Source organism: Sciurus carolinensis, chromosome 2 (genome assembly GCF_902686445.1).
Source record: "Sciurus carolinensis chromosome 2, mSciCar1.2, whole genome shotgun sequence".
In the NCBI taxonomy this organism is placed as follows: domain Eukaryota; kingdom Metazoa; phylum Chordata; class Mammalia; order Rodentia; family Sciuridae; genus Sciurus; species Sciurus carolinensis.
The window spans coordinates 69,668,822-69,691,800 of NC_062214.1; the positions used below are offsets into that span (position 1 = coordinate 69,668,822).

At 40.6% G+C, this 22,979-nt stretch overlaps 1 protein-coding gene across 3 annotated transcripts in view; it reads left to right on the forward strand.

Moving 5' to 3' along the window:
• Entrep2 (endosomal transmembrane epsin interactor 2) overlaps positions 1-22,979 on the forward strand; it is a 450,763-nt gene that overhangs the window by 123,612 nt on the left and 304,172 nt on the right. The window lies entirely within an intron of this gene.

The window sequence follows — 22,979 nt, forward strand, 5'->3', positions numbered from 1 at the left end:
GTTACTTGGCCAACACTTTTCCTCTCAAATAATCTTAATTTTATTATTAACCATCAAGTGAAGAATAGTCTTGGTTCCTCAAAAAAAAAAAAAAAATCAAACACAAGTACCATATAACAGTCCCACTCCTGGTTATATAACCACAAGAACTGAAAGCAGGGACTTGAAATACTTATACACCCAAGTGTCTGTGGAAATAAAATGTGACATGGTCGTGTAATGGAATATTATTCAGTCTTAAAAGGAAGGAGATTCAAGCACATTTAGAACGTGTGAGAATGCTACAATATGAATGACTCTTGAGGACGTCACACTAAGTGAAATAAATCAGTCACAAAAGGACAAATACTGTGTGATTCCACTTCTTTGAGCTACCAAGAGTAGTTAAATTCCTGGAGTAATCAGAGCCCTTGTGAATGCTAGGGATAGAGATGAGATTAGGAGCATACTTACTGGGCTAGGGGGTGAGTAGAATGGAGAGTCATATTGAATGGGGACAGAGTTTCAGTTTGGGAAGATGAAAAGCATTCAGGAGCTGAACGGTGGAGATGTTCTTACAACAGTGTGAATGGAATGAATGCCACCGAATCATACACTTAAAAATGGTTAAAATGGTAAATTTTATTTTCTGTGTATTATAATTTTTAAAGATTTAATAAAACCACTAAATGGACAATTACCTTTCTTGGGTAAAATATTGGGATTCTCTTAGATTATCAAAAAAATTTTTGGAGCACAGCTCACACTCTCGATTCACTGGCAACGATACAAACTTTGGCTTGGAATACAGCCTCAACAATTATATTTGACTGACAAGTGTATGTGACAGCAGATTTAAGTAAACTTGTCTTTTATAAAGTGAAGGGAAACAAAGGATCGTGAATGAGGCTATCTGTGATGATACATTTATCACAAAGATCACAGAAGAGCAAGGTGATAAATTTACAGAGCAGTGCAGTGTCAAGCATGTCCAACATCCATGAAAATAGGTAAGAACAGATTTCTTGCGGTCAAGGCTAGTGTTGATGCCACAGTTATCGTCTCGAGAAGATCCCTTTTGTAGAAAGAAATGCTGTATAGTGAGGCACATAAGGAAGTTGTAACTTGACAAGTTTCCTATTAAATGAAAAACCAGCAAGAGATCTGAAAATAACATAAAATCTGAGTAGCTTTTTTTTCTTGTCAATTTAGAGTTCATAGAATATCAACCTCTAGCTTTTATTCACCACCAACTACTTATTAATTAGAAAAGAAGTGACGGTGACTTGCATATTATTTTTCTTCTTTGTGGTGATAAGCCAGTCTTTAGTTTCTCAGCTAAAATTTAGAATTCTGATCTTGGAAGTATCCTGTCTCTTTGTAATTGATAAATTTCTCAATCCTGTAATGACTTGACCCTGGTTGGTTAAGATAATTTAAAAATGGTACCTGACACATGCGTTGTTTCAAATTTTTAAAATGAAATGCTTGGTCTGAAGTAGTCGTCTTTAGTGTTTGCACTTTGATTTAGAGAGCAGATCACTTCATAACTCTTATTGAAGCGTGGCAATGTCGCTGCTGTGTACAGGGTGCTGTATGCGTAGTAGCAGAGGGAACTCACCCTTCAGGTCCAGTGATGAATTGAATCATGAATCATGTTCATGGAAGGGTCACTATGCACAGGTTGGATTCCTCACGCAGGGGGGCCAGGAGGCCCAAGGGCTCCTGGCCAAAGTTCATGCTGCATTAGGGGCTCGTCAGAGAAGGCCATGGCTCTGTGCTAACCCTGGCTTTAGTACTTCCTGGCTTTCATCCCCATGCAAGTTAGTTAGTTTGTCTGAATGCCAGTGTGATCTCTGAGGGGTTAGGGATCATATCTCCAACTGTTGAAATAATCCTGATATGACGTAATGCACAGTTTCCAGTTTAATTAAAAGATTGTGCCTATGAAGACTCCAGAAATGAGGACATCTTACAGTAAAGGGGAAATATACTTTGTAAGGCTGGTGAAACTGGTCTAGCTCACTTCACACCCTAGAGAAGAGTGCCTGTCCTTGGGGCAGATCATGGAACCCAATGTTGTACCATAGAAATGTCACAAAAAAGTTATTTGCTCATTTATCTTGAAGACAAGAGCTAACATTAGGATGCTCCACCAGCTGTCAGCAACCCCCTGTTCTTCATCAAGCTCCCTCCTTAGTGTACCTAGAGTTTCAATTCTAACCAAGTCAGTCAATTATTATGTGGATTATTCATTCCTGTTTCTTGCCTTTGTACAAACCCTCTCTTTGCTGAATCTCACTCCTTCAAATCTGGAAACTCTCCTCCAGGAAGCCTTCCATGGTTGACCTGGAGCATTTCTAAGCTGTCTTTACATTGTGCATTCTTTGTGTTATAGGACTTTATATTCATGTTGGTTTGTAAATATTTTCCTTAGAGGTTTTGCATGTGGCACTGTCTCCCCACTGAGGCTGCGGAAAGAGGCACCATCTCATCGTATTTTCAGTCCACCTGTTTTAGTCAGCTTTTTTGCTGCTGTGACCAATAGACCTGGAAAGAACAATTTTAGAGGAGGACAAGTTTATTTGGGGCTCACGGTTTCAGAATTCTCAGTCCATAGATGGCTGACTTTGTTGCTTTGGACCCAAGGTGAGGTAGAACATCATGGGGTGGAGAAGGAAAACAGCTCACACATGGTAATCAGGAAGCAGAGAGATACTCAGTTTGACTATGATTTGGGGTGGACATTGAGGCTGGGTGTGACTGGCTGGTTCCTTCAGCTGAATTTGTTCATGGTCCACAGTGAAGGCCTTGCTCATGTGGTTAGTAGGTGACTGGCTGTAAACTGCAGTGCAGCAGGGATAATGGGCCACGTTGTCTCGTTCTCCAGTAGGCTGGGCTTCTTTCCTTGGTAGTGACAGACTTTAAAGACTATTGTAAACTCCTATGTTCAGGTGACTTTCAGGTCTCAGCATCACATTTACTAGTGTTCTTTTGGTTGAAGGAAGTCACACAGTCAAATCCAGCTTCAAAGGGTAGGGAAGGAGTTTTTTTGTTTGTTTGTTTTCAAGAGAGAAGTGGCAAAGTCTTCAGATATTGTTTTGCAATTTACCATAGCAACTGTTTGGTGCTTTACAGATGCAGATGTTCCTCCAATTATGGTGGGGTTATGTCCTGCTAAACCTCACAAACTGAAAATATTATAAATCAAAAATGAATTTAATGCACTGATAAATCCACCATATAGTTGAAGAATCATGTCAAGCCATCATAAGTTGAAGTCATTACAAGTCAGACACTGTCTAAATTATGTATTAGTTATCTCCTGCTGCATAACAAATCACCCTTAACACCTTAAAACAACAAATGTTTACTTTCTCATTGTTTCCATGGTGTAGGAATCTTGGCACAGCTTCCCTGAGTACCTATGTCTTAGGGTCTCACAAAGTGTTGATTGGGGTTGTGTTGTCTCCAGGTGCCACTGGAAGTTCCTGCTTCCAAGCTTACTCCCACCTTGGTCAGCCTCTGGTCCTTGCTGGCTGGTTCAGCAGGGGTGACATGTGAATACTAGGAGACAAGGCCTGAGGCTGCCTGCCACATCCTAACTCTGTATTAAATGTACTCACATTATCCTCCATATTCAATCAAGGAAATTGAGACAAAGAGAGGGTCCTTCAGACAGCAAGTAGGGGAGCTGAAGTTGGATCCCCAGCTGAAAGACTGTGACACACTGCTTACATTGGAGGGCATAATATGGGGAAAGATTGATACAATTGACCACACATCCATTAGTGTCCAGTGTGTGTCAAACACCATCAACAGAATTGGCAAATCAGGACATACTCTTTCTAACTGCCAATCCATCCCTATTATACTAAAAGCAGTCATAAATCAATAAGAAAACATTAACATCAGTTGGGAAAAGTCTGCACTGTCCCCAGTCAGCAAGTCACTGAAGAAATATGAAAGGCAAATAAACAGAAAAGTACTGAACCTCACAAGTAATTAAAGAAATGCAAATTATAAAAATTCTTTTTGTGTGTTTGGGGGAGGGGTACACTAAACTGGTAAACAGTCTTTTAAATATTTGTTCTCAGTCTGGGTGAGCATGTAGAAGGATGCCTCTGTGGAGGAAATGTTGATTAGTATAATGTTCTAGAAAGAAATGTTTGTGCCCTTTGACTCAATCATCTTCTAGGAGTTTATATTAAAATCAGAGATAGCAATAAAATTTATGTATCCATGTATTCACTGCAGCTTATTTTTCTTAGTTGAAAAATGGATGACACCTGAATATCAGTAACAACAGCAGGATGATTATTATATGCCATTCTAGATTCTGTGGCCATTAAAACCATGTTTCTAAAGATTCAGTGACCTGGGGAAAGCCCTCATGTTATTTTAAATGAACACAGCACAGTTCCTACTATATGGTAGAATTCCATTTTTGTACAATGCATGTGGACCCACAAAAGCCTGTATGGAAACATGACAGAATATTAAAAATGGTTATTGCCAGGTGGTAATGTATATTAGTTCCTTTATCCTTTTCCGTATTTTCTCCACTTTCTCCCCTGAGCTTTTATGACTGCCATAACTGAGTAGAATGATAGTGGGAAGCATCCAGCCCAGGACCTGGGCACTCGGGCCAGTCGACGTGTCCCTGGTCTGTGTTGCTCAGGTGCAAAGCTGACAGGCCCTTCCTGGGCTTGTCTATGGAGTTTGCAGACCCCAGAAAGATGCTGTTCAGCAGTCTGTCAGTATTTATCATAGTTAATATAAGGGACTGAAACCCATAGTCCTCATTTCAATTAAGAAAATGTGTGTTTAGTTAGTATATCTGGCTGGGAACCACAGCCCTCCCTCTGCCACCTCCAGGACATGGTTGTGAAATAGTCCTGTCACGGCCGAAGCATCCTAGCAGGACATGGTGGCATATGCCTGTAATTCCAGCGACTGGTGGTGGGGCAGGGCAGGCTGAGGCAGAGGGTCGTGAGTTCAAAGCTAGCCTCTGCAACTTAGCAAGACCCTAAGCAACTCAGCGAGACTGTCTCTAAATAAATTAAAGGAAAAAAAAAAAAAGAGAGAGAGAGAGAGACTGAAGCACCTTGACCTTTGGGACATTAGTACACAACATGTTAGGTGAAACCTGATGACTGTGCTATGCTCAGTATATTCTTGGCATGTCACTTAAAAACCAGGAAATTTCTCCTCTTAGCCTGTATTTTGTTATGAAGGACTATGAGTCAGTCACCTCGAGGTGGTTTTAGAAGAAACAGGAAGCAGGGAGACGTTTTCCTTTCATGTTTGTTCATTATGTGTCTCCTCTTTCTCCAGTTTGATTTCCTCTCAGCCCCTCTCAGCTTTTCCCTTCATTCCTTCTCACTTTTCCTGCCCTCCTGCTGCTGGGATGGCCTGGCCAGCTCCAGTTCTCTGGCTTTAGTTCCTTCCTTACTCCTCTTCCCCTGACCCCACCTTCCACAGGGATGTGACCACCTTCCTTCCCCATTCTCTCTGCTTTTCTTTTTCTTTTCTTTTCTTTTTTTTTTTTTTTTGCATTCTAGTTATACATAATAGTGGGTCTCATTTTGACATATTCATAAATGCATGGAACATAGTTTCCTTCATTTCAATCCCCAGTACTTCCTCTTTGCCGCCCCTCTTCTCTGCTTTTGGGTTTTGCTCTGAATGTCATGTGAAGATATCAGTTAAATATAGTCCACAAGTATGAGAAATGCATTCTATATTTTAAAGATAAACTAGCTCCTGATAGTACAGTAACAAAAGAAGACATTTGAATGTGGGCAGAGTGCTTTCAGGATCATCACTGAAGTCTAACATCTGGAGGGACACACTGACCCCCAACCCAAGCAGCAGCAGGATTTCCTTTCTTCCTTCCTTCTTCAAAGCAGTCATCCCTAGAAGCTGCATGAAGGACCCAGAGGCAGGCAGGACTCTTAGTATGGTGCAGTATAATGATCTCCAATGTGCTGGGTGCTGCTTAGAAAAATGAAACAGATAAAACTTGAAAGTAACCCATTTTATGGAATCACCTCATTTGCCACATACAGAGTTGAGCCCCATTCCTTACAAGGTGGCAGGTGAGCCCTGCCCTACCCCCTCAATATTTCAGAGGCTCTGGGGGAAGGAGTGTTAGGGTGTAGGTTACCATTTTTAGTTCCTTCTCTTTCAAAATCCCTGTTCCCTTAGGACTCCAAATGTCTACTCCCCCAGTTACCTGCTCCAAGGTGAGGGTACATCAGCACTGGACTATGAATGCTATTGAAAAAGCAGATGGTTGTGAGTAAAATGTAATTCACTAGTCACTTGTTCCTCAGTGTAAATGAACTGTATATTAAACATTTCTGGTTCTGGCTCAGGGAATTAATTGAGAGTTGTTTATAGAGAAAAGTCTATAATACGAGGCTAGAAAATATGGATTTTAAAAGAGCAAAGGTTACAGGCATGAAAAATATATTTAATATTCTAGAACTTTTTTTTTCCCCAAGGAAATGCTTTAAAATCTTTCAATGAAGACTAAGATTTGAATTTCCCACCTTTTATTAGCACTGCCCCTGAGCCAACCTTGCTGGTGAGCAGGACTCTTAAGGAAGCAGGGCTCCCTCAGGGCACTGGGGTGGGCTAGACATAGCCACAGTAGGGAGGTGGTTCCCTTCAGGGAACCTCATAGGGTTCAGGTGTGGAAGGGGACTCTGCAGCCTGCAGTGTTGGTCACTCAGAGTATGACAAGCCCTCCCCTGGTGGGCAGCAGAGTGCTGCCTCATTGTTCTTGAAACATCCTTCTCCCTCAGCCATGCCCCTAGTCATCCACAGTTGCCCTGTCTCCTGCTTGCTCTCTGCTTCCTGGTTGCTACACATCCAACTTTGAGCCAGTCCCCTTCAGCACCCTGTGATCCCAGAATGAGTTCTCTGTGACAGTGGTCTTGTGGTACCTGCCCTGCATGTGGTCTTTGTGTTGTGTCTGCAGAAGCTCAGCTGACCCCTGCTGGCCAAGCCCACAGATTTTTGTGGGAGAGGCCAGATGTGAAAAGGGGGCAGGGAGAGATGTGGAAAAATCCTGAGTACCTAATAGGTGAGGGCAGAAAGCTTGGAGATTTGGAGGGGTCTGCCACTCCTTCTCATCAGTGGAAGTGGGCACTTCAGCTCTGGACCACGAAAACCAGGTGCTGAGCCACCAGGGGTTTGGTGGGAGCCATGGTGGGAGTGGGCATTGGGGGAAATGCTGACAGTTTCCCTCATTTATTTGGAGCTGTTAATACTCCTTAATACAAATGAGTGCATGGGGTCTTCTCGATGTCACCATCATGGGCAAATATACAGAAGGTCCCTGACTTAATGACTGTGGGATTTATAACATTTTGACTTTATGATGGTGTGAAAGCAATACACATTCAGTAGAGACTATACCTTGAAGTTTGAATTTTGAGGTTATCTGAGGCTGACACTCTGATCCAGCTCCCCATCAGCCATGCCAGCATGTGGGGAGACACCCACATGTGTCTACCCTGTCTACAGTGTTCTGTGTTGAAAAGCTAGGAGCCTTTGTACATGAAGGGTATTAAATGCATTTCCGGTGTGTAACCTTTTTTACTTACAAGGGGTTAATCAGGACATAGCTCCCATGTAAGAGAGAATTTAGAGAGAACATTTATATTTAAAAGATAAAGAATTATTTTCTTCATTTGTAATTCTCTACAAACTGTTTGGCTAATAAAAACCATAAAGTGACATGGGATCTTTGAAGATGGTAAAAATAATAAATTTTAATAAATTTATTAAATTTACTAAATTTATTAAAATTTATTAAATTTTAATGAATTTAGAAGAGTCTTGAGTCTTCAGCTACCATGTTGCTCTGGTAATGGTTCTGCAGTAACTGCTGGTATAATATGCTATTGTTTTCTCCTTTAACATTAAAATTTCATCACTTTCCATCTTACTGTGTGTATTCTGTACTTTAGAGTGGTATTTTGGTCTGCTAACATATTGATAATTTATTCTGCTGAGGTTTCTGTCCTACAAAAGAAATAGAGTAACCGTTCACATTTGGCACATTCTGAACATTAGGCACTACAGGTGTTTGTGTCTGTAGTTCACCTGCCAAGCTCCTTTTCCATATCTCTTTTCCAGTCAGTGGCAAAGTCTTCATCTTCCTGAGGCATGTTCCATCATTTTGGGCCTCTCTAAGCTGACCCCTCACAGAACCATGGCCAACACTTTGGTTCAATGCATCCCTTCAAGTCATTTATCCTGACTCTGGTGCCTTTTTATTTAATGTCCTCCATTCAGTTCAGATGTTACCCTTGATTTCAGAGGTCTAAAATGCTGCCATCCCTAATTTGAGTTCAGTTTTCTTTCTTTCTCCTCTTCATTGTGACCCCTCTGTTCTTATTAGGGTTGGTATCATAGATAAAGTGTTATTAGTCAGCCCTCTGTCACTAAAATGAAATACTTGAGGCAATTAACTGACAAAGAAAGAAGGTTTATTTTGACTCAGTATTTTGGAGGTTACAGTAACCACATTGCTTTAGGCTTATGATGAGTCAGCACTTCACAGCAGGAGTGCACTAGACTAGTGGGCTAGACATAGCCACAGTAGGGAGGTGGTTCCCTTCAGGGAACCTCATAGGGTTCAGGTGTGGAAGGGGACTCTGCAGCCTGCAGTGTTGGTCACTCAGAGTATGACAAGCCCTCCCCTGGTGGGCAGCAGAGTGCTGCCTCATTGTTCTTGAAACATCCTTCTCCCTCAGCCATGCCCCTAGTCATCCACAGTTGCCCTGTCTCCTGCTTGCTCTCTGCTTCCTGGTTGCTACACATCCAACTTTGAGCCAGTCCCCTTCAGCACCCTGTGATCCCAGAATGAGTTCTCTGTGACAGTGGTCTTGTGGTACCTGCCCTGCATGTGGTCTTTGTGTTGTGTCTGCAGAAGCTCAGCTGACCCCTGCTGGCCAAGCCCACAGATTAGTAGATTAAGTAGGGGCCAACTACTTAGCTCAACAGTCAGGAAGCAGAAGTGAAAGAGGAAGAAACCAGGGTCCCACATTTCCCTTGGAGAGCATGCCCCTAATGATCTAAATTCTTTCCACAGGCGCCACCTCTCACCACCACCAGTAGCATCACTCTGAGTATCAAGCCTTTAAGAAATGGACTTTTGAGGGAACTTCAACATCCGAACTACAGCAATGAGAAAAATTAAGTTTGGAAATTATGTTTTTTTTAAATTTTTATTTAGCTTTTAATTTTTTACACACTGCATTTTGATTCATTGTACACAAATGGTGTACATAATTTCCTTTCTATGGTTGTACACAGTGCAGATTCATACCATTCGTGTAATCATACATGTACATAGGGCAATGATGTCTGTCTCATTCCACCATTTTTCATAGCCCCCCTCTCATTTTCTTCTACATATTCTAAAGTTCTCCCATTATTCTCTCATTCCCCACTCCCACCCCTATTATGTATCAAATGTTTTCCCTGAAAACATTTGGCCTTTGGTTTTTTGGGATTGGCTTATTTCACTTAGCATGATATTCTCCAATTCCATCCATTTATTTGCAAATGCCATAATATTATTGTTCTTTATGGCTGAATAGTATTCCATTGTGTATATATACCAGAGTTTCTTATCCATTCATCTGTTGAAGGGCATCTAGGTTGGTTCCACAATCTAGCTATTGTAAACTGAGCTGCTATAAACATTGATGTGGCTGTGTTATTGTAGTTTGCTGATTTTAGGTCCTTTGGGTATAAACCAAGGAGTGGGATAACTTGGTCAAAAGGTGGGTCCATTCCAAGTTTTCTTGTTTTTAATATTTAGTTTTCTTCCCTATTCAGCCCATCCTGTAATGATTGCAACATTCTCTCATCTCTTTTGAAAATTTTCATGCATTAGCAATGTTTGGTTGTATTGAGGAGATGCTTTCCCCCAGGCTGGGGACCTTCAGGGTCTTCTGGGAGGAATATCAGAGAATGGTATTTGTAGAGCTAAATGTTCCTAGACTATCATCTCTGAAAGATCCAGTTTGCATTTGTATCTTTTACATTTTCAAAGTTATTTTCAGATTAATTTTTCCCAAACTAATTTCAAAGAAGATACCCAGAAAACAGAATGGAAAAAAGCTAGATTAAATTTGTTTCACCTAGTTGAGCAATCTAATTTTCATCTCTACCGATACAATGAGATATTTACCATTTGGAAGAATTTTCAAAAGCTTGCATGTAAAATACTTTATTATTCATTTGAAAAAAATAAACCTCTGAATTACTTCTTCATCTTGATTTCTTCTCTAAACAAACCTGTTATTTGTTGATGGTTTCTCTGCCTAACAGGAAGTATCATACTCAAAATTTCATAGGTCAGGTTGGGTATAGTGACACACGCCTGTGATTCCAGCTACTTGGGAGGTTGAGGCAGAAGGATGGCAAGTTTGAGGCCAGCCTCAGCAACTTTGGGAGACACTGACTCAAATTAAAAATTTCAAAAAGGGATAGGGATGTAACTCAGTGGTAGAGCACTTGCCTAGTGTGTGCAAGGTGCTAGGTTCAATCTGTAGTGCAAGAAAAAAAGAAAGAAAAACAGAAAGAGAGAAGGATAGGAAGAAAGAAAGAGGAAGAGAGAAATATAGAAGGAAAGGAAGGAAGGAAGGAAGGAAAGAGGGATTGAAGGAAGAACAAAAGAAAGGAAGGAAAGGAAATTCCATAGATCATTGTCAACTTTCAGTGCTAGGACACTATAATAAAGTCACTTAAGTGCATTTAGCATATAGTGCAGAGTGGGTTGTGTGTACTGGGCTCACTTTCATACAGCAGGCAATTAGACCTGTCCTTTGTGTGTGCATCCTGAGGTTCAAGAAGTAGGTGAATGCCGCATTGCAAAGATACCTAGATTAGAACTGGGTGGTTGATAGATACCTGCCAGGAGGATTCATAAAGGTCTGCATTTCAAGTCCACAACCCCCCCTCCCCCACCCCGTGCATGAAGGACTGGAACCCAGGGAGGTTCTCTTCCTGCTGAGCTGTTTTCACACAGGGCTTGTGTCTAGAGAGAAAAAAGATCCACGGGTAGGCCAGTGTTTTTAAAAGAAACATACCTGGCAGCTTGCATTAGAAAGGAGAAAAATCTTGTTAGACTTATTAAATTTAAAACAAGCTAAATATAGTGGTCCTTCTGTATCCACAGGGGATTTATTCCAGGACTTGAGGAACTAAAATGTAAGGATGCTCAAGTCCCTTATACAAAATGGTGCAGGGTTTGCATAGAACCTGTGCCCATTCTCCCATACACTTCATCTCATCTCTAGATTACTTGTGATACCTAATATGATATAAATGCTATGTAAATGTTGTTATACTGTCTTATTTAGGGACTAATAATAAGAAAAAATCTACATGTACAGTATAACTCATTTTTTTCTTTAATTTTTTCTATGTTCGGTTGAATCCTTGCCTATGTGGATATGGAGAAGCAACTATAGTTGGAAGTTGCATCAGCCCTATTTTTTAAAATAAGTAAAAAATATTGATACTTTTTAAATAGGAAGGGAAGCACTAACTCAGATGGACATGCAGAGGGTAACAAGAAAGTTTCAACCTAGCAAACTCTGGGAAGTGGTATGCTGTGGAAAACCTCCCTTACCATGTTTTCTGGGAGTTCAAAGCACTTCTCCTGAGTAGCAGAGATGGGTAGAGGTGATTTAATCTCATCTAATCTTAGAATGACATCTTTTCTTCATGGAAATCTTTAAGATGGTATTCTTGATTCACTGTGCTTCAAAGGTTGGATTTAAAAAAAAATCAGATCACTGTCCCATTTTTTCATATTGAATTTAAAATTTTCAATTAGAATCATTTGATTTGTGTCAAATTATGAAAGGAGCTTGCTTGTTGTTGGAATGTGTTATTGGCAGAGTAATGGCTCCTCAAAAGATGTTTATGTCTCAATTCTTGGGACCTGTTAAATTACATGGTAGAGGAGAATGGAGGTTGTGTGTGGAATAAAGATGGCAAATCAGTTGACCTTGGGGCAGGAGCTTATTCTGGATTACCTCAGTAAGAAAAGGGTCCCTGTCAGTGGAAGAGGGAAGCAGATAGAAGAAGGAGATATGATGTAGAAGAATGGTCAGAGATACATAGTGCTGGCTTTGAAGATGAAGGGAGGGGCTGTGAGCTGAGGAATATGGATAGAGAGGGCTCTAGAAACTGAAAAGTGAGACCATGGATTCATCCCTAGAGTCTCCACAGTGAGACTTATGTCAGACTTCTTAACTTTGGAACTGTAAGATAACAATTTGTGTTGTTTTAAGCTGCTTAAATTGGCTGCAGTTTGTTATGACAGCCATAGATAACTAATGTAGAAAAGGCTGGGAATATCACTCAGCGATATGAGTGCTTGCCTAGCATATATGAAGTCCTGGATTATTCCATCTCCAGGGGTGGAAGGCCGCAGAAGGAAGAAGAGAGAAGAGAGAAATAACAGTATTGCAGAAGCGAAACAATATGAACTTCTATGAAGAAAAAGTCAATCCTATCCCATTCCCCACCACTATGGTGCTATTAGGGACCAAGTCTCCTCTTTTTTGCTCACCATCTTTAGCATAGTGACTTCGCTGGCCAGAATTGAGTAACATGGTCACAAGTTAGTGAAGCTGGTCTGGGAAAGGAACTTTAGTTCGTGTCTTAGTTTGTTTGGCTTGCTATAATAAAATGTTGTAGACTGAGTGGCTTAAAAACAAACAGAAATTTATTTCTCACAAGTTTGTAAGCTGGGAAGTCTAAAATCAAGGTGCCTGCAGATTCAGTGTCTAGTGAGGGTTTGTTTCCTCAGAGATGAGATCTTCTTGCTGTGTCCTCACATGGTGGAAGGGGCATGCTAGCTCTCTTGGGTCTCTTTATAAGGATACTGTTTGAGATATTGGAAAAAAAATCAAAGTGTTTTTCCTGCTCTCTCAATATAGAATACTTCACCTCTGGTCACCAATATATGTGTGGGATATTGTTCCACATACTAAATAGTTCTTCAACAGACACCAATGGGATGTTCTACAGTCCCCAAGACTGCCAGTGATAATTCTCAGGTGTAACCTGACTTTCTGACTTTAAATTGGGATCCCTCCCATCCTCTCCCAAGTTTGATTAATTTGCCAGGATAGCCCACAGAACTCAGGGAAACATGTTATTTACTTTTATCCATTTATCATAAAAGATATTACGGAGGATATGCATGAACAGCCAGATGGAAGAGATGCCCAGGGCGGGCAGGTGGGAAGGGGTGTGGAGCTGCCACGCTCCCTCCGGGAACTGCCACATGTCCAGACACCGGGAAGCTCTCTGGACCCTGTCCTCTGGGTTTTCATGGAGGCTTCATTACTTAAGTAAGATTGAGTCAATCACAGACCATTGGTGACCAACTCAACCTTCAACTTCTTTCTCCTCCCTCGGGGTCTGGAGGTGCGGCCAAAAGTTCCATCCCTCTAATCATATGGTGGTTGGTTCCCATGACAACCGTCCTCCACCTTGAGGCTATCGAGGAGCCCTGGCTGCCAGATAATTGTTAGACTATTAAAAGTTACCTACTGCTGTGGTCATTCCAGGTATTTTAGCAACTGTGTATTGGAAAATAGGGGACAATAAAAGGTATATTTCTTATCTTAAGTCACAATATCACAGCACTAATCCCATTCACGAGGTCTCCACTGGTATGATCTAATCGTCAGTGATAATTGACCCCACCTCCTACTTCCATCACTTGTGAGTGGGATTTCAACACATTAATTTGAAGAGGAGGTGGGCACACAAATAGCACTTAGACAAGTTGCTACCCTAACCGATCTGATCTTGGAGGAAGGAAGGTGTCAGCTTTGGTCTGTGGCCCTGTCTTTCCTAGTCTTTGCCCACAGTCTGATACATCCACACATAGACCTCATTGGCACCTGCATTTCCTCCCTTTTCTGGAGCCAGAGTTCAGTTCCAGTGGTCAGTGGATGATCTGGCATTTCCCCTTTTTTGAATGGCGTTCCTCCCACCCATCTTCACCAGAGGGCTGCCTGGTAAATCTCACATTCATCACCTGCTTATCCACCTGCTTCCAGTGAGAAACACCCACTGGGGCTTTGATCCCCATGCTGTTTCAGTGTAGTTGTTGTTCCCAGTCCTGTTCTGTTGCAAGGTGTTAATTAATCCTATCCCTTGATTATCTCCTAACTCATTCCCAAACAGGGGCCTCTTCCATGGATTTCTGGTGTTTGAATTCTGAGGTCTGTCTGGAGGACAGCATAGGGAGAAATTTCTGGAGGAGGAGCTGGTCAGACCTTGTCTTCCCCTACTTCCGAAGGAACCTGGGGGATTCCAATGATGGCAGTTTTCTGTGGGGGTGGTGGTTTGTTTTCACTTTTAAGTGTGGACAGGGAGTCTAGGATGGTAGAGCAGTCACTACTGACAGGTGACCACAGGAGTAATGACAAATGGGAAGTCCAAAGCCCAGAACCTTTTGTTCCACTGTAGAGAGGTCTTGCTGAGGCTCATCTGCAAGCATCTGAGAATCTGATCCTAAGCAGATGAGAGCATGAGTTTTCTCTCCCTCTCAGAGACCTGTCGTAGTTTGAAAGGGGTGAGACTGAGAGGTTTGGTTACCACCCCTGGTTTCTGTCCATTCAGGATAGAGGCTACTTCCTGACTGTTATGTAGGGAGCAAGCACCTCTGGAGGCTCTTGGGGAGGCGTCACTCTATGTAAAGGTCAGGTCTGCATTTTTAAAATTGGGGAGAATGAAATACAGAAAGTGAGCAGTACTAGTCCTGCTGACCAATGGGAACAGGGTTTTCATCTTCAATGCTTTCCTATTCCTCCCTCTGTCCAGGAAGCCCCAAGATCTCTGTCAGTGGGGGCTGGCTTTCTAGGCTGGGGTTACTGTGACCCTCCTTATTATACTGTGCCAGCCCACTGGCGCCTCTTCAGCTGGGTAGACTCTGGAAGGAATGAGAGGAAGTCACAGCATTCGCTGGTTCTGGTGGTCACCTGCCTTAATGGAGGTTCCCAGAGAAGAGGGGTCCATGGTGATTGACCTTGAGGGCCTGAGTGAGTAGAGACTGGTCAGAAGAGAAATGCTGCAGCCACGTGGGGAGGGAGGCCTGTGAGCACCACTGTGTATCCTTCTGATCTTCAGGACAAATTGCAGAGAACTGCTTCTCAGTAGAATACTCTGCTGATGTTGGTCCAAAGTTCCCAGAATTTGATATTAAAAAAAAAAAAAGGATGAAAAGAAGAAAATTTCACATTGGGCCGAGTTCCCATTTAGACTCTGTAAAACTTCTGATCATGTCCAGCCAAGAAGCATGTTGGTGAGTTTCTCAAAGATAGTAGAACATGGTCTTCCCAAGTCAGACAGTGGCTTGTAAGGGTCAGAGTCTCAGAAAATGATACCCAGAGTATGTTGCTTTGGCATGCTGAGTACTTTGAACTAAAGCACTTGGGAAGGGCCTCAGAAGCAAAGACTCTTTCTGACCTCCTTCTAACTTCCTTTTCCTCCTCCTCTTTCTCCTCTAAGTGAGACCACAGAAACGAGAATTCCTCTTCTTGAAGACAGATCACAGAAACTAGGATCTCTCTCTTCCCAAACTAGCCATAAAACCTTGAAATATTACTTTAATCTTCTCCCACCCCTTGGTGTAAGACCTGGCCATAAAGAAATTTTTTGACCTACCTTGTCTGATAGTAGATCATAAGACCCTCATTCCAGAAGGAGTCCTGACCCCACCCAGGATGAAGGAACTGCCCTTCCCATTTTCCCCCAGTCCCTGGATACCACTGTTTTACTGTGAGTTTTACTGTGTGTTTTACTGTGACTGCTCTAGGTGCCTCATGTTAAGTAGAAGCATGCAGTATTTGTTTTTTTGTGACTGGCTTATTTCACTTAGCATTGTATCTTTAATATTCATCCATTTTATACCTCATGTCAGAATTTCTTTCTGTTTTAAGGTTGAATAATATTCCAACATAGGTATACACCGTATTTTGTTTATCCATCCATGCCTCCATGGATTTTGTTTTTTTTTTCTTCTTGTTAGTATTGTGAATCTTGCTGTGATGAGCATACATGTACAGCTCTTTGAAGTCAGCTTTCACTTCTTTTGGATATATACCCAGAGGTGGAATTGCTAGGTCATATGTAGTTGTGTTTCAAATTTTGAGAAACTTAAGTAGGGTGGGTGTATTTGCTAATGAGTGGGGAAATTGATGGAAAAATGAAGTGAAAGCATGGGTAGGGACAATCCCTAGCATAGGCCCTGGAGATGCTGGGATTCAGGAAGAGAAGAGACATAGCAATCAGTGATGTGACTCTGAGGCAGAGGATGGTAAGTGTGGAAGAGTTCAGGGTCCTGCCTACCTGCATTGACAGGCATGGAAGCAGGAATGGGTGGGTTGGGTATGACTGGGAACAAGGACATGCAGAATAAAAGCTGAGTTAAAGTTGGAAACTCAATATTTGTGGTGTCTGTCATTCATTGTCACAGGTTTGCAATTTGCTCCAGTAAGATGTGGAAACTTGGGAGTGACCTCTTTTCTACATGCTAATGTTGGGAATGAATGATGGTTGTAATTTTGTAAGTGCAATGTTAACCCAAGGTTATTGGAGAAAATTTTATGATCAATGCATACCATTCTATTATATGCAGAATAAAAAAATGTTTTTACCACACGTAAGACTATGAAAAATGACATGCATCTTAGCTGGCACCAGGCTAAGAAAAGTAAATGAGGTCATTGCTGTAATAACCATTTAACATGGGGCAGGGAAGAGGATAGTTGTTTAAAAATTGCTTTTTAAGATCTGTAGTGTTTCATGATTCCTTTTATAGAAGTTCAAAAATAGGCAAAACTATTGTGTGTTGATAGAAATCCTAACAGGGACTGCCCATGAGGGTGGGGATGAATTGCAAAGTGTAAGGCAGAACTTCCTGGGGGATGGGATGTTCCATATCATGGATGGAATGTTAGATTCATGAAGGCATATGTCAAAGCTCATAAAATTGTATTTTTATGGTATGTGAATTTCCTTGTATATAACTTTTACCACAATGAAAAAGCTATAGCATAAAATAATCCCATAGTGCTATGCTATCTTCTCAGAGATCTAGACACACCAACAGACATGAGAATAATGTTATTTAAGGAATGTTATAGACACAGAATCTAAACTGTCTGTAAAGTAAAATCTCTCTGGGGACCTAATGGCATTAAGCTCAGTAATAAGGCATGAAATACATACTTGGAAATTCCTAAGGTGGAATGGGAAGAGGGTATTTTATGTATTCATGTGTGTGGATATGTGTCTTAACCTGGTGGTGTTAGTTTTCCATTGTTGTAACAAATGTCTGAGATAAATCAACATATAGAGACAAAAGGTTTATTTGGGCTCATAGTTTTGGAAGTTTTTACAGTGGTAAATTGGCCCCATTGCTTTAGGCCTGTGGGGAGGCAGCATACCATGATGGGGGTGAGTGATGGAAGAAGCTATTCATCTCATGGTAACCAGGAAACAAAGAGAGTAAAAAAGGGAACTATGTCACAATATTCCCTGAAGAACACACCCCTAAAGACCTAACTTCCTCCCACTAGGCCCTACCTCCTAAAGGTTCTACCACCTCCTACAGATTACAGGGTAGGGACCACGCCTTCAGCTTATGGGCCTTTGAGGGTCATTCCAGATCCAAACTATAGCACTCTGTGTGATTTTCTCACATGATGATAACAAGTACATTTGTACAGTTTGCACATGGTCTTATTACTTAATTGTGCTCCGCTTCCCATTAATTTGTACGTTGAAACCATAAGCCTCAGTACCTGAGAACGTGATTGTACTTGCAGATCGGATCTTTAAAGAAGTAATTAAATTAAAATAAAATTATATGAGTTGGCCCTAATCCAATAGGACTGGTGTCCTTATAAGAAGAGAAGATTAGGACACCAACAATCAGAAAAATAATGTGAAGACACAGGGAGAAAATAGCTTTCTACAAGCTAAGGAGAGAGTACTGAGGAGAAACCAGCCCTGCCAACATGATACCTTGACCTCAGAATTCCAAATGTCTATTTTTCAGTCTGTCCACCTGGGGTTCTTTGTTATGGCAGCCCTAGCAGATTGATACATATGGCTTTTGATATCATTATTTCTTTTATCTGTATTCCTCCTGTCCTCTGAAGAAGACATGGTAGATGGTAACTGTATTTATAAATGAACAAATAATAACTCAGGGGCCCATGGTAGAAGGTGGCAAGCTTACTCTTTTTGTTATTTTACACTGCCTCATTGAGTTTCTTATGGGGTAGGGGTAACTACCTGCTGATAACAGGGCATTGGTATTAGACTGAAATTTGAAAGGATATAAGCATTAAGGTTCAAAATAACCCTAAGTGCAAACTCAACACTTATTTTGTTTCTGTTTTCAGTTCTTATCAAGAGTTAGCCTTTAGTTTGTGAGTCTTGGGTTTCACAGTGTCCAGGCCAGCTGCTAGGAACATTAGACCCTCTCACTGTGTCCTGTGTGAGGTTGGTGATGGAGGACATTCACAATGCACACACCTTAGGTTTGCCATCTAAAAGTGATAAATATACTAATTATGATTTAAAAACTCCCCATGACCTGATAACTACTGAAGATTATAAAATGGAAAACCAGAGTTCCTGGTTCCAACTTCATTTCCTGGTTTTCAGTGTAAGTTTCAGATCCTTTGTGGTTACTAATGTAGATAGTATACTTATACTGATATTTTGATTTATTACTTTAAAAACTTAAATTGAATTTAAAGTATATAAAATGGTTCTGATTCAAATCCTTGTATTTATATATACTCTCTTATGATTCCATGCATGGCCAGCCTTATTCAATTAGTTACCATTTCTGATAACATAAAAAGGATTTATAATCCAGGTATGGTGGTGCATGCCTACAATCCCAGGGACTCAGGAGGCTCAGGCAGAAGAATCACAAGTTCAAGGTCAGCCTCAGCAACTTGGCAAAGTCCAAGCAACTAGGTGAGACCTTGTCACAAAATAAAAAATAAAAAGGATTGGGGATGTGGCTCAGTGGTTAAGCACCCCTGGGTTCAATTCCTGGTACCAAAAGAAAAAGGACTTATGAAACCCACTGCCACATCAAAGACAGATCTTCACAATATGCCATCCTGACTACATGATTCTCCCTATCCAATTCCCTTGCCTTGCCTCACCTAAGTTAACCCTTTTCTAAATCTTACGTAATTCCCTTGATTTTTTTGTATATTTCCACTTATTAAAATAAATTTTAATCTTGTTTATTTTTACCTATATAAAAGAATCTTCTGTATGTGATCTTTTGGGGTCTTTTCCAACCTAGAGATAGATCATTAAATTCCCTTCCTGTTGTATGACTTGCTGTACTTCACTCATTTTGTAGCTCTACTCTGAGTGTATTGCACAGTTGATTCATCTGATCTCTCATGAATGAACATTGGGTTGTTTCCAGATCATTGCTACTGTGAACAGGGTATATTAGAAGATTCCTGTGCTGATCTCCTGGTGCATATGTGCATAATCTCCTGGTGCATATGTGCATGACTTTTTCTGGGTAATATGCCCAAGAGTCAGATTCTGGGATAGGACCGCAGATGTTCAATGCTAGGAGATTATGTGTTCTGCTCTTTCCTGAAGCAATTCATTCTATTTATACTGCCCTTCCTCTCCCTTCCATCTGTGTATACTTAATCTTATGGATTTATACTCTTACTGGCTCTGAATATTCTCAGACCTTTAAGGTGTTCCCCAATTCTCAGACCTCAAAGGATGAATAAAACAATGCTTGGCTTATATTCTCTGATACGATGATGCTCACTCTCTGTTCTTGTGTCTGTTGGTCACAGGGGATCCATGGACCTGGAACAGTGTCTATTGACCTCTTGCAGCATCCTCATGATTTCTGTTGCTTATAATTTTTGTCTGTTCTTTGGGTTATTTTATGATTTGGGGTAGTAGGTTTAAAGCTCTCTTCTGTGCTGTACAGTGGTAGGACAGGATCTTGGGTTGGTTCTCTGCATAACACAAGGGAGATAGTGTGGCCACCCTTCTTCCACAGCCCCTTCCCTGTGCTTCTCCATCACTGCCACCTGGCTCATCATCTTTAATGGCTATCATTCTTGTGTATAGGTGTATTCTAAAATTTTTAAACCAACAGATCCTATTTATTGGAAAAACGATGTGATTTTTATTCACTGTAGAACCAATCATGAGATTTCAGAGGTGGAATGTACCTTTGCTGTCTTAAGAATTGTTCAAGTATCCATGCATAGTTCTTGTATGCGTTTCACCTGGCTTCCCCCAAGGTGAACATCTCATGTAACCATGGTCCATCTGCCAAATCTAAATGTAACGGATACATAGACTTTATTCAGATTTCACCAGATTTTCCCCTGATGGCTTTTTGTTGTTGTTCTGGGATCTAATCTAGAGACCACATTTAATTTAATCATCATGTCTTTTTAGTCTTCTCTAATCTTTCCTTGATTTTCATGACCTTGACATTTTGAAGAATACTGGTCAGGTATTTCGTAGATCAAATATCCCTCAATTTGGGTTGTCTGATGTGTCTTCATTATTAGAATGGGGTTACAGACTTGAGGGAAGAGTACCACAGAGGAAAGGTCCCCTGCTCATTCATTGCACCATATCTTAATATTAACATGTGACTTATTAACTTATTACTGGCAAAGTTAACTTGATCACCTGTCTGCCTGGTGTCTGCTCTGTAAAGTTACCATCTTTTCCTTTCCTGTGCCTTCCTTCCTTGTAAGCTAGTACATACCACAGTGAAGAGGAAGAGAATTAAGCTCTACTTCCTAGAGGAAGGAATTTCCAAGAATTAGTGGACATATGGTAAAACCACAGTCATTAATAAATACTTTAGCAGAGACACTCTGAAGCAATGCAGGTATCCTACTTCTTAAAATTTCAATCACTAATTTTAGCATTCTTGAGTGGATCTTGGCTCAGCAATTATCACTGTGGTGTTCTGATGGTAATTTTTAAATTTCCTTCCTTCTTTTTACTTTTATTAGTTTGAATTCTTCTTCAAAAGAAGCTATGAACATAGATGAAGAATATTTAACAACCAGTCAAATTAACCAAAAACAAGACCAAGGAGAATGTTCTCAATACTGAGTCCACTCACCTTTCATCTTCTTAATAAATGACTAAAGAGAAAACAAATCAAACTGTGTAATCTATAAATAAATTGCAGAATAAGGAAAAAGGAGTAGTACCTAGAAGGCTAAAAATAAAAATTTAGTGGAGTATTCAGATAAAATATATAGGCGATTAACAAATATATGAAAAAGTGTTCAACATCTCTAATAATTAAAGAAATGCAAATTAAAACAACCTTAAGATTTCATCTCACTTCAATTAAAATGGATGTTATCAAGAACAAGGTGTGGGTGTGAATGTGGGGAAAATGGTACACTCATTCATTGCTGGTGGAGTTGCAAATTGGTGCAACCACTCTCGAAAGCAGTATGGAGATTCCTCAGAAAACTTGGAATGGACCCACATTTTGACCCACTTATCCCACTCCTCAGTTTATACCCAAAGGACTTAAAATCAGCATACTACAGTAACACAGCCACATCAATGTTTATAGCAACTCAATTCACAATAGCTCGATTGTGGAACCAAGCTAGAAGCCCTTCAACAGATAAATGGATAAAGAAACTGTGGTACATATACACAATGGAATACTATTCAACCATAAAAAAGAATAAAACTACAGCATTTGCAGGTAAATGAATGGAATTAGAGAATATCATGCTAAGTGAAATAGACCAATCCCAAAAAAACAAAGGCTGAATGTTTTCCCTGATAAGTGCATGATGATACATAATGGGGGTGGAGGGTAAGAGAAGAATGGAGGAACTTTGGATTACCTAGAGAAAAATTAGAGGGGGCAGGGGACAGGGATATGAAATATGGTGGAATGAGATAGACATCATTACCCTATGTACATGGATGATTACATGAATCTTTTGAATCTACATCATGTACAACCATAGAAATGAAAAGTTGTACCCCATTTATGTACAATGAATCAAAATGCAGTCTGTAAAAATAAAAATAAATAAATAATAAATACATAAATACATAAATAAACCATGAGGAATCAAAAAGAAAATGTCAGGACATTGGTATTTTCAATAGTGTGAAAAAATAGAAGAAAATGACTTTTAGCAGTTGGAGGGGTTGGTTCTTTATCAGTTGTCCTGTAGAATGTCATACAATCTGAAATTGTCTGCCTCTTCCCAGTGCCATTTGACTTGTTCCTCTGTTTCATGGCATGTGTTTTAATCCTCCAAATCCATTTTCCCCTCACTAGGGAAATTGAATCTATGATCTTTGTATGAGAGTGGTCATTCCTGTAGGCCATGTCCCTCCATTATCTCTGTAATCTCTCCTGCAGTGTCAAGGCTGTATATAGCTGTCTCTTTTGAGGATGAAATTGCTGAGCTCAGCTTGTGATGTGCAAGTCTATTCAGCTGCCCAGGGATAGAGCCAGGATTTGAATCCAGGTCTGCTGTGTTGAAAGCTAGAGCTGCCCAATTAAGACTCCAGGGTGGGATCTTGGCAGCTACATTTTAAACTGACTAACTAGGTAATATTTTGACTTTTTAAAAAATTTGTTTTGAATTCTTTTGGCTTGCACGGCTTGTTTGTATTTAAGTTACTTAAATTCCTGTATGCCAAAGTAAGGTCCAACATGAAGCCTGACTGTTGTGGTCACTGAAGGGCTTTTAGAATTGATGTTTGGTGATAGGATGGGTGGGTGAGTTTTCTACCATTCTGAAGAACAACACTTTCTCATTCAAGAGCCAACATCCTGATTGGCACTGTGTTACTTAAAAATATGCTGAGAATTCATGTCCTTGCTGCATTACCTAAGAGATTTGCATTTACTG